The sequence below is a fragment of the Castor canadensis genome, chromosome 17 (genome assembly GCF_047511655.1).
Source record: "Castor canadensis chromosome 17, mCasCan1.hap1v2, whole genome shotgun sequence".
Classification (NCBI taxonomy): Eukaryota; Metazoa; Chordata; class Mammalia; order Rodentia; family Castoridae; genus Castor; species Castor canadensis.
Genome location: NC_133402.1, coordinates 51,902,984 through 51,916,921, shown reverse-complemented (window position 1 = coordinate 51,916,921; position 13,938 = coordinate 51,902,984). Strand labels below are relative to the sequence as shown.

The window sequence follows — 13,938 nt, the reverse complement described above, 5'->3', positions numbered from 1 at the left end:
AGTCAAACGTAGACCAACCAATGCCCAACCAAATCAGAGATTATGAAAGAGCTCAGGCAAGGTTGGCAAAGGTCTTCAGTTGAGTCCAACCATGACCCACTGATCCAGCTCTGTGGGAATCAATTCTTCCAGTCACTGGCTTTTCAGATGGCCTGTCATACAGCATCGTCACGGTGACCGTTAGTTAACTGACACATGGAACTGAGGCACCACCCCCTTCTCTTCCCTAGCCACAGGTGTTAGTGGTACTGAGGGATCCAGAATGCCCCTCTTCTCAGCTCTTTCCTCAGACCTTCCTCTTATACCAAAACCTCCCAGTGGCTCACATAGTGAGGGACCAAGCCTTACCTGCTCCAGCTCACTCTGCAGCCTCCGTGCTGAACTCGGACTCCTGAGCCCCTTGGATCATCACACTCACATCCTGCGTTAACTGTGTGACTCCGTCTTCTCCTTGCATGGTATACACAGGGCCGGGGAGCCCATCCCCTGCAGTTCCCTCCTGTCAAAGTCCTGCACCCCCACAGCCACGACTCGCATGCAGCATCCCACAGTCTGTGCAGCATCCCAGTCCTCATCCTCAGATTTGCCGACATAAGGACCACCGTGTACTGCGGGATGCCCTGGAGAAACCGGCTTCCCAGCGCATCCTGGAAGCAGGTCTGATGGAGGTAGCGCAGAGCATGGCCAGTCCTCCTGGGGCCACTCGGGGCACAAAGTGCTCCTGGATGTGAGTCATCACCTCATTCTGGGTCCTGTAAGTATTGAGCAAAAACGCAATGTGACTTCGGTCACCATACTGAGCCAGCCCAATCTGGTACCTGTCCCTGCCCACCGCCAGCATGCCAACCACTATGGAGGCGAAATTTCGCATCCACTGGAAACTGGCCGGTGAGGTTTCCTCCGAGGTGACAATAAGAAAGACCATGTCTGCATGGGCCTGGGTGGATTCTGGAAGTAAAATGAGAAGGCAAGGGGAGGAAAAGACAGAAGAGAAAGTTAATCAAATCAAGCTCTTATGGAAATTGAGTTGCCGGATGGTTTTGTGTGGGTGATGTGAAAGGGAGAGGTAAGGTGTTACACAACAGTACATCCAGTCTTCCCCCTCCTCCGCAGGACTTCATCACAGGCTTGCCCCCTCTTCCAGCCTCCTGTCTTTATTGTCCACTCTATTACACCTTTCCATCCTTCTCTCTTTTTTTGGCAGTACAGGATTTGAACTCAGGGCTTTGGCTGGCTAGCAGCCACTCACACCCCCAGTCCTACATTATTCCTTTTCAAGCAGTAGAACAGGCAAGAAGAATTTGCCATTACTGAGTAACTGCTTTGCACCTGAACTTTTTATGCACTTGATCTGGTTGGATCATCATAACCATTCTTCTAGGCAAGCGTGACTACCCATATTTGCAGGTAAGGAAATCAAAGTGAAGCTTCTGTTGATGTCACATAACTAAAATATGGCAAGTGCATGATAAAAATCAGGTCTTCGCTGGTGCCAGTGGCTCACACCTGTAATACTAGCTATTCAGGAGGCAGAGATCAGGAAGATCGAGGTTCGAAGGCAGCCCAGGCAAATAGTTTGCAAAACCCTTCACAAAAAAGGACTGGTGGAGCGACTCAAGGTGTAGGCTCTGAGTTCAAGCCCCAGTACTGGAAAAAAAAAAAAGTCAGGTCTTCAGGAGCTGCAGGTGTGGCTCAAGTGGTGGAATCCCTGCCTAGCAAGTGCAAGGTACTGAGTTCAAACCCGTTACCACCAAAAATAGGTCCTTGGATTTCAAAACCCATGCTGTTTACTCTGAACAACACAGTAGACTGTTCTTTTTCTTCTTTTCTGTCCACGAGAGCTCCTCCCACCCTTCCATCCCTGCTCAGACCTCCTTTCCTCTAGGAGGCCTCCCCAGGTTCTCCAGTGATGGTAGAAACCCCTTCCCCTGCCCTCCCACCACACCCAGAGGACTCTGGCTGGCATCACAGTGAGGGGTGTCATTGGAATGCTGGGTTTTGACTCTGCTCACCTCTTATCTTACCCTCAGCCACAGAGCACAGAGTCTGAAGCAGGCTTCCTGAGAAATCCTGCAGGATGTTGAAGTTTTCAGTGATGACAAGAAACTTCTCGAAAGGCTCACTGGCTATCATTTGTTACCCCTGGATGTCCTGAACACTGACCTCGACCACATACACGGCAACACCATCATCTTTCAACCTGTCAGCTGCAAGTTGGATCTCATCATTCGACTCCCCGTCTGTCACCAAGACCACTATGTGAGGGACCCTGTCCTTGGCCCGGCTGCCACCTGCTCAGTGAAGTAGTTGGCCCTGGTGAACTCCAGGGCACTCCCTGTGTTTGTGCCTCCCATGCAGTAGGACAGGTTCTGGATCTGCTCCAAGACCGTGCTCTTCAGGGGGCACTGGTTCAGCTGGAAGGCAGGGTAGATGTTGTCATACTGGGCAAGTCCCACTTGGACCTGGTCACTGCTGATCTCCAGTCCCGAGACCACAGAGTAAAGGAAGTTCTTCACTTTCTGGAAGTTCTGGGGGCCGATGCTGGTTGAGCTGTCCACAGGAAGACGATGTCTGCCAGGGCAGCTTCTCTGGAAGCTGCAGAAGGGACAGGGAGCAGAGTGAGGTCACCACTAGCAATACTGAGAACCAGTGGAGCTGAATGGTATATAGAAAGGAAGACAACAGTGGGCGCCCCTGCTCAGTGGTCCTCAGACACCATGCTCACCCCAAGTGATAGTGTGCTCAGAGAACTGACACTCAGCCTCTGAGGCCTCAGACCTGCTCTGCTGCATCTGCCAACCTTGAAATCCACTTGGACAATCCCTTGGAAAAATCCCTGAGCCTTCTATTTTTTTTTTTTTTTTTGGCAGTACTAGGGCTTGAACTCAGGTACTCACACTTGCTAGGCAGGTGCTCTACCACTTGAGCCACGCCCCCAGCTTTTTTTTTTGCTTTAGTTATTTTTCAGATAGCGTCTTGTGTTTTTCGCCTGGGACTGGCCTTGGACCACAATCCTTCAACCTACACCTCCCATGTGGCTGGGATGACAAGCATGGGCCACCACACTCAACTATTGGTTGAGATGGGGGTCTTGTTAACATTTTGCCTGGACCAGCCTGGAGAACAGTGATTGTTCCCAGGAGCTGGGATTTTAGGTGTAAGCATAGTCTCCTCACACTGTTTTAAAGCTCAGTTCCTTGCTCAAGCTACATTCAAGGCCTAGACAACGTTGAGGTGTAACGTGCATTTGAGTTCCCCTGCAGGATCAAGCAAAATCTACCCTCTGTGGTGCATTTGCCTGCAAGCACATCCTTCTTTCCTTCCTCTGCTTCTCCATCCTGCATGCCCACCCCCTGCTGACTGCCCCAGGAGCTCCTTCTTAACACATTGCTTCTTAACAAATCCTCATTTCAGGTTCTGCCTCTGGGGTTACAGCTAACACTCCTGCTCTAGTACAGGGGGTTGGCTCTGAAACTCTGGGACCAGGTCCCCAGCTCTGTCTTGTACTTGTGGTACCTTTGGCCTCAGTTTCCTCACCTGAAAAGTGCAAATAATAAGACTAATTACCCTGCATATCTACAGTTGAGGTGATGGGCCAGTCAGATAAGCAATTTGAGCAAGATTTGAAAACTGTAGAACACCAAGAAAATGGTGACATAAGGCCAGACGCTGGAGCCCAGACAGCTTGGGAAGACACAGACCACAAGGTGAGCTAAGCAGTACATGGTACTCCCACAGACAACCCTGGGCCAGATCAGCATAGCCCCCTGGACAGATCAACCCCCACCCAGGGAAAAAAGGAAAAAATACTGAATAATAAGCAATAACAACAATAAAGACACGTAGCAAAGAGGGCAGGGTGCCCCGAACGCTGAAGATGAGGGAAGGGGAAATCCCACATGGAACTGTAAATAAACACGCCAGGCAGGAGAAGACAGGAGCAGCAGCACACACACCCAGCAAACAGGAGCGGTAAAGCTTGTAAAAGCGGCAGTGGGAGGAAAACTCCACAGGAGAGGGGAAAAGGCCCACTACCCACACTGCTGGTGGGAATGTAAACTAGTACAACCACTCTGGAAAAAAAAATTTGGAGGCTACTTAAAAAGCTAAACATTGATCTACCATATGATCCAGCAATACCACTCTTGGGGATATACCCAAAAGACTGTGACACAGGTTACTCCAGAGGCACCTGCACACCCATGTTTATTGCGGCACTATTCACAATAGCCAAGTTATGGAAACAGCCAAGATGCCCCACTACTGACGAATGGATTAAGAAAATGTGGTATCTATACACAATGGAATTTTATGCAGCCATGAAGAAGAACAAAATTTTATCATTCGCCGGTAAATGGATGGAATTGGAGAACATCATTCTGAGTGAGGTTAGCCTGGCCCAAAAGACCAAAAATCATATGTTCTCCCTCATATGCAGACATTAGATCAAGGGCAAACACAACAAGGGGATTGGACTTTGAGCACATGATAAAAGCGAGAGCACACAAGGGAGGGGTGAGGATAGGCAAGACACCTAAAAAACTAGCTAGCATTTGTTGCCCTTAATGCAGAGAAACTAAAGCAGATACCTTAAAAGCAACTGAGGCCAATAGGAGAAGGGGACCAGGAACTAGAGAAAAGGTTAGATCAAGAAGAATTAACCTAGAAGGTAACACCCACGCACAGGAAATCAATGTGAGTCAATGCTCTGTATAGCTATCCTTATCTCAACCAGCAAAACCCCTTGTTCCTTCCTATTATTGCTTATACTCTCTCTACAACAAAATTAGAGATAAGGGCAAAACAGTTTCTGCTGGGTATTGAGGGGGTGGGGGAGAGAGGGAGAGGGAGGGGGCGGAGTGGGTGGTAAGGGAGGGGGTGGGAGCAGGGGGGAGAAATGACCCAAGCCTTGTATGCACATATGAATAATAAAAATATATATGTATTTTTAAAAAAGGAAATGGTGACATAGAACGATTACATAAAACTTCCTTGTAAACCTTAAAGTGCTATAGAAAATTAAGGTTATAAGATTTCTTTGGCTGTACAAATGCAGTAATATAACCATATATGCATCAAAAATTTTAGCACTTCTACCAATTCACCAACTCTATATAGAAATACAAAAATAATGAAAAAATAATGAAGGCTATATCCACTTGGGGGTTTTTGTTTTTTTTACAGACAGATTCTCACACTTTTGCCAGGGGCAACCTTGGACCACTCCTATCTCCATCTCTGGAGTAGCTGGGATTATAGGTGTGAACCACTGTAGCTGGCCCTCTTGTGGCTTTTAATGAGGTCCACAAATAATCTTTTTCTCTCTACTCACAGTTGAATGCTTTATTACGGAGCTTAATAATTTATGAAGAACTTTCACCAGCTTGTGTCCATCACCAACAAAAACGCAAAGCTGATGCCAGGCATATTTCCTCACAGGTAGCAACAGGAAATGCTTACAGACATTCTGATTAGCCATGTACAGTGCCAGGTTCTTTACTTGTTCAATTTTGTTTAATGCTTTTGTTAGTAGGTACTATCATCCTAGGAAGAAAATTTAGAGTCAGAGAGGTGACGTGACAGAGAAAGTAGAGGACTAGGATCTAAACCCAGGTCTTTCTTACCCCAAATATATCCTCTTAACCCACATGCTGGTGGTGAAATAAGCAAACTTTCTGCCTCTCTCCCTTGCTATTGGCCCACATCCAAGCAATATGGGTAAACAACTCTAGGAACAAATAATTCTTCCTTCAAAAATGGACATATCCAGGCTGAGCACAGTGGCTCATGCCTATAATCCCAAGTACTCAAGAGGCAAAGATGAGACAATCACAGTTCCAGGCCAGCCCAGGCAAAAAGTTCTCAAGACCCTATCAGAGAATAATTGGGCACAGTAGCAAGCACTTGTCATCCCAGCTGCACAGCAAGCATAAATAGAAGGATAGTGGTCTAGCCTGGTGCTGGAAAAAACACAAGACCCTATTTCAAAAAGAACTAAAACAAAAAAGGGCTGTGTGTGTGACTCCAGAGGTAGAGCACCTGCCTAGCAAGTGCAAGGCACCCTGAGTTCAAATCCCAGTGCTAAAAAAAAAAAAAGGACTTACACTACATCAGTGTAGGGTCACACATAAGGCCCACAGGACTGGTAAATCTTGGGTCAGTGATTAGAGAGGAACAGAGAAGTGGACAGTGGCTTATGGAATTTCAGTTTCAAAATTAAACACACACAAAATTAAACAGATACAAAGGCTGGTGAGAGGAATGTGTAAGATAGCAAAAGCTTGGGGTCCTGTCACAGTGAGATCAGAAAGAAAGGAGAGGCCTGTGCACCTGGAGTCACGGCATCAACAGATCGAGCAGCCTTTGCCAACGTGTCACAGAGCTCTGGTCACAGCTTCTGGGCAAGACTGGGCAGACCAGAGAAGCTGGGAACCAAGGAGGTGAACATGTCCTTGGGACTACTCACAGTCGCCCTGAGCTCCGCCTGGACCGCATCTCTGAGGCCAACAGCACACAGCAGGATGCCCGCCCTCCTGAGGGCCTCTGCGGGCTCATGGATGCTGTCCTCAGCCAGGCCACTACTGGCCACCATCCGAGGCCATCCGAGGGATCCCTGGGCTCACCCGGCTCCCGGCTCCTTCCTGGAAGAGGTGGTCTAGAATGAACCCCGGGCCAGTCCCATCCTGTTGCCTTTGGGCTGAAATTGAAGTGTCTCAACATGTCACCTTTGTGGTAATAGGTGGAAAGCAGGAACTCAGAAAGAGGGGTGTCGTTGTATTGGGCCAGCCCCACGTGGAGGGTCTCTGCTGACGTTGAAGCCATTCACCAGCGAATACAGGAAGTTCTTCACACCGCGAGCATGCTGGGGGTGGATGCTGGCACCCACCAGAAACACGACATCTCCCACAGAGGCCTCCCTGCAGACTGAGAAACAGAGTCATCTCAAATTAAAACGATTGCTGGGAGTGTGGCTCAACTGGGAGAGCACACAGCTGTCCGGGGCCAATATGCACACACCCCAGACACTCACCTCTTCCTCTGCCCCCTCACCTGCCCACCTGAGGCCCTCCACTCCTTTCTGTAGACATTTGACTCTTTACTCAGATCCTTCACCCTACCTTGAGCTTATTAGAGAACCCAGCTTTCTACCAATCGGGTTCCCACTGATATCCACCTAGGTCTCCTTTACTGGCTGGCACCCCAACCTCCAGCTGCAGCAAGGATGACAGCTGTCCCTACAAAGAAAGGGAAGGAGGAGAGGGAGGGAGGAGACAGCACTTGCAAGAATGGAAATCTTGTAATAATGAAAACAAATCTGTGAATGATTATTTTAGAACTAGACATAACCCTAAAAGACTCTGCAATACTCTGTTGTCACCACCAGACACGTGGCCATTGAACACTTAAAATGCAGCTAGTGTGGTAGAGAAGCTGAATTTTCATTTTGCTGAATTTTATTTGCATTTAAATAGTCACATGCATCTAGTGGTCAGGGCATTGCACGACACTAGGATAGAATAGGAATCTAATTCGTCCAACTCCCAAAGAAAGAAAATAAGACCTGAAAAGGGAAAGCCCCCCCCTGTGGAGACCCTTGCAAAGAGCTAGACAGAAACCAGGTCTCCTGACAGCCAGTTAGCAAGGTGAAATTAAAAATCCATGTCATAGAAAGGTAAAGAGCTCGTGAGAGCTTAGGCAGACAAGGGCTACGGGAGTTGATATAATACAGGGTCACAAAATCCATCCGTCACTCTGGAGTTGTGAGTCCCACTTCACAGAAGTTTGCCTAGCCTTAGCTACTCAGGAGGCAGAGAGCCAGAGGACTGCAATTTGAGGCCAGTCACTGCAAAAAGTTAATGCCAGGTGCCAGTGGCTCACGCCTGTAATCCTAGCTACTCAGGAGGCAGAGATCAGGAGGATTGTGGTTCAAAGCCAGCCCAGGCAAAGAGTTTGTGAGATCCTATCTAGAAAGAAACCCTTCACAGAAAAGGACTGGTGGACTGGCTCAAGGTATAGGCCCTGAGTTCAAACCCCAGTACCACAAAAAAGTCACTGACACTCCATCTCAATAAATTGAGTATGGTGATACACGCCTATGATCCCAGCTATGTAGGAGGTGTAAAAAGAAGCATTGCTGTCCAGGCCTGCTCAGGGCAAAAAACTCAAGACCAATCAAACCTCAGTACCACAAAAAAAAAAAAGTTACTTAAAAAATAACAAAAGCGAAAAGGGCTGGAGGTGTGGCTCAAGCAGTCGAGCACCTGTGGCTGCCTAGCTTCCACAAGTCCTGGAGTTCAAACCCCAGTAATGCCAAAAAAAAAAAAAAATTTGCCTAATGGTGTTCGTAAAGCCTAGTGGATCCTGGTCATAGAAAAGGCATATGACAGTGAACTTGGGGTCCTTTAGACTCTGCTGCCCTTTGACCTCCTGACAAAGTGCAATCTGACCGGGAAGAAAAAGTTCAGTGACTGTTCCAGGGGCAGCTGATGGCTTTGTCCCCTTCACACCCTCAGGAACAATCAAACACAGACCACGAAGTGGTTCCCTGGGCTTTCCAAGCAGGAGCAGCCACCAGCTGCAAGGTGTTTTCCAGACAAGTATTGGTTCCATCACAGGCAGCCAGAGAGGCGTGTCACCTTCTCCTATACTGTCACCATTGTAACTTTTCACTCATTCTGTGCACTTTTAAAAGGTGTTTCAAGATGCCAAGACTGCCACAGCTTCTGTTCAGAGGGCAGTGAGCAGGAGCCAAAGGGAAACTTCAGAGAACTTCTGCTTTCTTCTCAGCAAATAAGTCTCTGAAATTATATTTGAATATTTCCACCTCCCCAGCATCTCGCTGGGGCTCCACCACTCAAACTATTTCCTCTTGTTAAGACTTTCATCTTGAAATATCCTAATAATCTATTAAAATGACTGCAAAAAGCCAGGTGCCGGTGGCTCACGCCTGTAATCCTAGCTACTCAGGAAGCAGAGATCAGGAGGATCGTGGTTCAAGGCCAGTCTGGGCAAACAGTTCGCCAAGACCCTATCTTGAAAAAACCCATCACAAAACAGGGCTGGTAGCGTGGCTCAAGTGGTAGAGCAAGTCAGGGCCTGGCAAATATGAGGCCCTGAGTTGAAACCCCAGTACCACCAAAAAATAGATAAATAAAATGACAACAAAAGATTGCAAAGGTGTTACTAAGTGTTCTGTGAAGCTACTCATCTCATAATGACAGTTGCTCCTTGAACAGCTCTGCCAGGGAGACAGCAGAAAGACAGAATAGGGCTCTGGTAATACATTCAGAAATATGATGCTTTTAGTATCTTTTTTTTATCATTGTGGACTAAGTGTTGAAAAAAATCAAGTGTTTATCATTCAATAAAAGCTTTCTGATTCTGGGATAAGGGGCAGTGGCTCACGCCTATAATTCCAGCTACTCAGAGGGCAGAGATCAGGAGGATCTTGGTTCCAGGCCAGCCAAGGCAAAAAGTTTTCGAGACTCCATCTCAACCAATAAAAGCTGGGCATGGAGGCTTGCACCTGTCATCCCAACTGCACCAGAAGTTAAATGGGAGATTTACAGTCCAGGCCAACCCAGGCATAAACATGAGAACCTATCCCAAAAATAACTAAAGCAAAAAGGGCTGGGGGCATGGCTCAAGTGGTAGAGCACCTGCCTAGCAAGGGTGAGCACCTGAGTTCCAACCCCAGTGACACCAAAAAAAGAAGAAGAATCCATGCATTACCAGTCCTTTGTGACCTGATAAAGTCAAAAGCAGCTGTAAGAAAGAAGATAGCCCAATACGTCTACCAAGTCTCCATGTTAGATGTGACCCTGGAGAGAAAAAGAAAAACATCATTAAAACTTATGTCTTCACACAACTTCAGATGAATATATCACATTGTATGTAAATTATGCTTCAATAATGTTGATTTAAAAGAAAAAAATGCCAAGGTCAGCCTCTGCAAAAAGTTAGCAAGACCCCATCTCAAAAAACAAACCTCAAAAATAAAACAGAGGCAGGGCACAAGGATTCATGCCTATACTCCTAGCTACTCAGAAGGAAGAGAAATGGAAGACTGAGGCTAGTTTGAACAAAAAGTGAAACTCCATGTCAACCAACAAACTGAGCATGGTGGTGTGCACCTGTGGTTCCAGCTACATGGGAGGCACAAATAAGAGAATTGAGATCAGATGCTGGCTCTGGGCAAAAACAGGAGACCCTACCTAAAAATTAACTAAAGCCAAAAAAAGGGACTGGGTCATGGTTTAAGTAGTAGAACACCTACCTAGCAAGTACAAGGCTTTAATTTCAAACCCCAGTACTGTTGAGGAAAAAAATACAGGCATGGTGGTTCATACCTGTAATCCCAACTACTCCAGAGGCAGACATAGGAGAATTGCAGTCCAAGGTCAACCAGGCAAAAACTGGAGACCCTATCTGAAAAATAAACTAAAACAAAAAGGAAAGTGTGGCTCAAGTAGTAGAGTGCTTTCCTAGCAAGAACAGGGCCCTGAGTTCAAAACACCATACTACCAAAAAAATCCACATACACATTTGTGTTTCCCTAGACCAACAGAGGCTTGATACAAATAGAGAAGGAAATGTTGCCACACTGTTTAAATTGTGTAAGGAAAATGGTCACATCGGTCTGACTCAGGGAGAATCCTGTAAACACCTGGAGTGGACACCTAGGTGTCACTGTCGAAAGCTGTCCAGATGTGGCTGTAAGTGGGGCCAGCATAGGGCATGGGGTAGAACTCCCACTTTTGACTCTGGACAGATTTGCTTGTACTTTTACACAAAATTGGATGATCAGATAAACATTTGTAGCTTGCAGAAATAATCCTATCTCTAAACACATGTGCCTGATAAGATCAGCCCCGCCTGAAAATATTTTATATGTTCCTGGAAGGAACAGAACACAACTTCCCTCCCCTAAACCTGGACCCATCCCCAAAGGCGTCCATGAAAATCATGTCCTCTCAATTCTAACTCTTTTCACACTGAGAAAGTACACTTGTTTAATAAGAAGAAGAATGCAGTAATCGCATTGAATGGGAATTCCCAAGGAGGGCAAAAGGAGAAGCTCATCTTTATACTCTTGTTTTTTTGGCAATACTGGGGTTTGAACTCAGGTCCTTGAACTCAATAGGCAGATGTTCTACCACTTGAGCCACTCCACTAACCCTGTTTTGTGTTGGGTATTTTTGAGATAAGGTCTCACAAACTATTTTGCCCAGGATGGCTTCAAACCACACTCCTCCTGATCTCTGCTTCCAGAGTAGCTAGGATTACAGGTGTGAGCCACCAGCTCCCGCCTTCACCTTTAATTCTTAGCCAGTCAATCTCTTAGCCAAAGATCTCCTGAAGACAGACTGCCTGGGTCTGAATCACAGATCCACTACTTAACAGTGGATCCTGGGCAAATTGATTCACTTCTCTGAACCTCAGTTTCTCCAATATCACCTACCTCATGTTGTTATTTTCAGGATTAAGTGAGTTCATTATGGTAAAACATATTACCCACACCTGGCCCACAAAAAGCACTGTATTTGTTAAATAAAACTAATCTTCTTGGAACTCCAATATGTAAAATTGTAAAAGAATTTCCCCTAAGAAACCCTCTTACACTATTGGTGGGAATGTAAACTAGTACAACCACTCTGGAAAAAAATTTGGAGGCTACTTAAAAAGCTAGACATTGATCTACCATTTGATCCAGCAATACCACTCTTGGGGATATACCCAAAAGACTGTGACACAGGTTACTCCAGAGGCAACTGCACACCCATGTTTATTGCGGCACTATTCACAATAGCCAAGTTATGGAAACAGCCAAGATGCCCCACCACTGACGAATGGATTAAGAAAATGTGGTATCTATACACAATGGAATTTTATGCAGCCATGAAGAAGAATGAAATGTTATCATTCGCCGGTAAATGGATGGAATTGGAGAACATCATTCTGAGTGAGGTTAGCCTGGCCCAAAAGACCAAAAATCGTATGTTCTCCCTCATATGTGGACATTAGATCAAGGGCAAACACAACAATGGGATTGGACTTTGAGCACATGATAAAAGCGAGAGCACACAAGGGAGGGGTGAGGATAGGCAAGACACCTAAAAAATTTGCTAGCATTTGTTGCCCTTAATGCAGAGAAACTTAAGCAGATACCTTAAAAGCAACTGAGGCCAATAGGAAAAGGGGACCAGGAACTAGAGAAAAGGTTAGATCAAGAAGAATTAACCTAGAAGGTAACACCCACGCACAGGAAATCAATGTGAGTCAATGCTCTGTATAGCTATCCTTACCTCAACCAGCAAAAACCCTTGTCCCTTCCTATTATTGCTTATACTCTCTCTTCAACAAAATTAGAAATAAGGGCAAAATAGTTTCTGCTGGGTATTGAGGGGGTGGGGGGGGAGAGGGAGGGGGCGGAGTGGGTGGTAAGGGAAGGGGTGGGGGCAGGGGGGATAAATGACCCAAGCCTTGTATGCACATATGAATAATAAAAGAAAAAAAAATTTCCCCTAATTTGAAACTCAGGATCTATAGAGGTAAAAGAAGTCATACTTGCTAGAATAAAGTGGTTGCTTTGTTTTATGCAGTTCAGTTCATATTGTTTGACTCCATTCATGCACATGATTTAATTTTCAACGGAAACATTGATTGCTACTTTGTAAATTGTGCTGCTAATGTCACCGTAGTTCTCACATCAAGCCTGGCAGAAGCCCGCAGGCCTCATTCTGCTCATTTTATTTAAGGAGCTCACCAGGGCTCTGGTCCTCACGCCCCAGCTCACCTGAATACAGGTGAGGGCCTGACTGACCCTCACACACCTACTGCAAACCCTTCAATGAAAATCTTCAAGTCCACACTGCTATTCAACTCAAAACGGGAGAAATCTTCCCTGGGGTAAAAACATGAGCTCATCTGGGCACTACTGGCTCACACCTGTAATCCTAGCTACTCAGGAGGCAGAGATCAGGAGGATTCAGTTTCAAAGCCAGCCTGGGCAAATAGTTTGGGAGATCCTAACTCAAAATACCCAACACAAAAAACAGGGCTAGAGGAATGTCTCAAGTGGTAGAGCCCCTGCCTAGCAAGCACGAGGCCTTGAGTTCAAGCCCCAGTATTGCCAAAAAGAAAAAAAGGAGGGGAAGGGCTCAAAACCTAAGTTCTTTTATCTACCAATTGGGCCTTCAGAGAGCATCCTTTGTGTCCAAAACACTGTGCTGGATGCTGCCGGGAGTGGAACCACATACATTGTTTTTATGCTTAGAGAACTGTGCAGTATATTTGGGGAGGGAAGTTTTACATACAGAAATAATAAAAAAAATGGTGAACATTAAAGCACATTCTTTAAACCATTGCCTAATACATCTTCACCTTCCATCCCCGAACAAAGTATGTTGCTCAAATAGTTAATTTTCACCTAATAAATAAATGAAGTCATAATCTATCACTTCTCAGCCTTTTGGCTAAGATCAGGTATAGTATCTGTTCTTATCAGTTTAATAAATGAATTCATGAACCTTGAATAATGGGCTTGTTCTAGTGAATGAAGGAATGTACTAGAGGAGAGACTTGAGAGTTTGAAAGTGACAAGAAAAATGATCCAAAATCAATTCATGCATCATCATGATTTATTGCAATAAAATCCTACACTTCAATTTTTTTGAAATTGTTGGCTTAATAAAGTTAAATGAAAAGTTAAATTGTCAGGCTGGAGATGTGGTTCAAGTGGTAGAGCGCCTGTGTAGCAAGCATAAGGCCCTGAGTTTAAACCCTGGAACCTCAGAAAAAACTGAAGTGTCTGGTTTCATATCCCATTATGTCCTACTTACTAAACTTAATCCAATGAGTCATGAAATACCAGAAACATTTCAGCTAATCGTAAATAAAACACTAGAGCTATGTAGGGAAACCTAGTGGAAAGTCAAA

At 45.7% G+C, this 13,938-nt stretch overlaps 2 pseudogenes; one reads left to right on the top strand and one right to left on the bottom strand.

Annotated features, from left to right (window-relative positions):
• Nucleotides 1-9,808, bottom strand: part of LOC109675607 (collagen alpha-4(VI) chain-like) — a 152,382-nt pseudogene extending 142,574 nt beyond the window's left edge.
• A 3,647-nt stretch (nt 9,809-13,455) lies between these two features.
• LOC141418641 (U2 spliceosomal RNA) lies at nt 13,456-13,569 on the top strand (annotated as a pseudogene).
• Nucleotides 13,570-13,938: the final 369 nt, after the last annotated feature.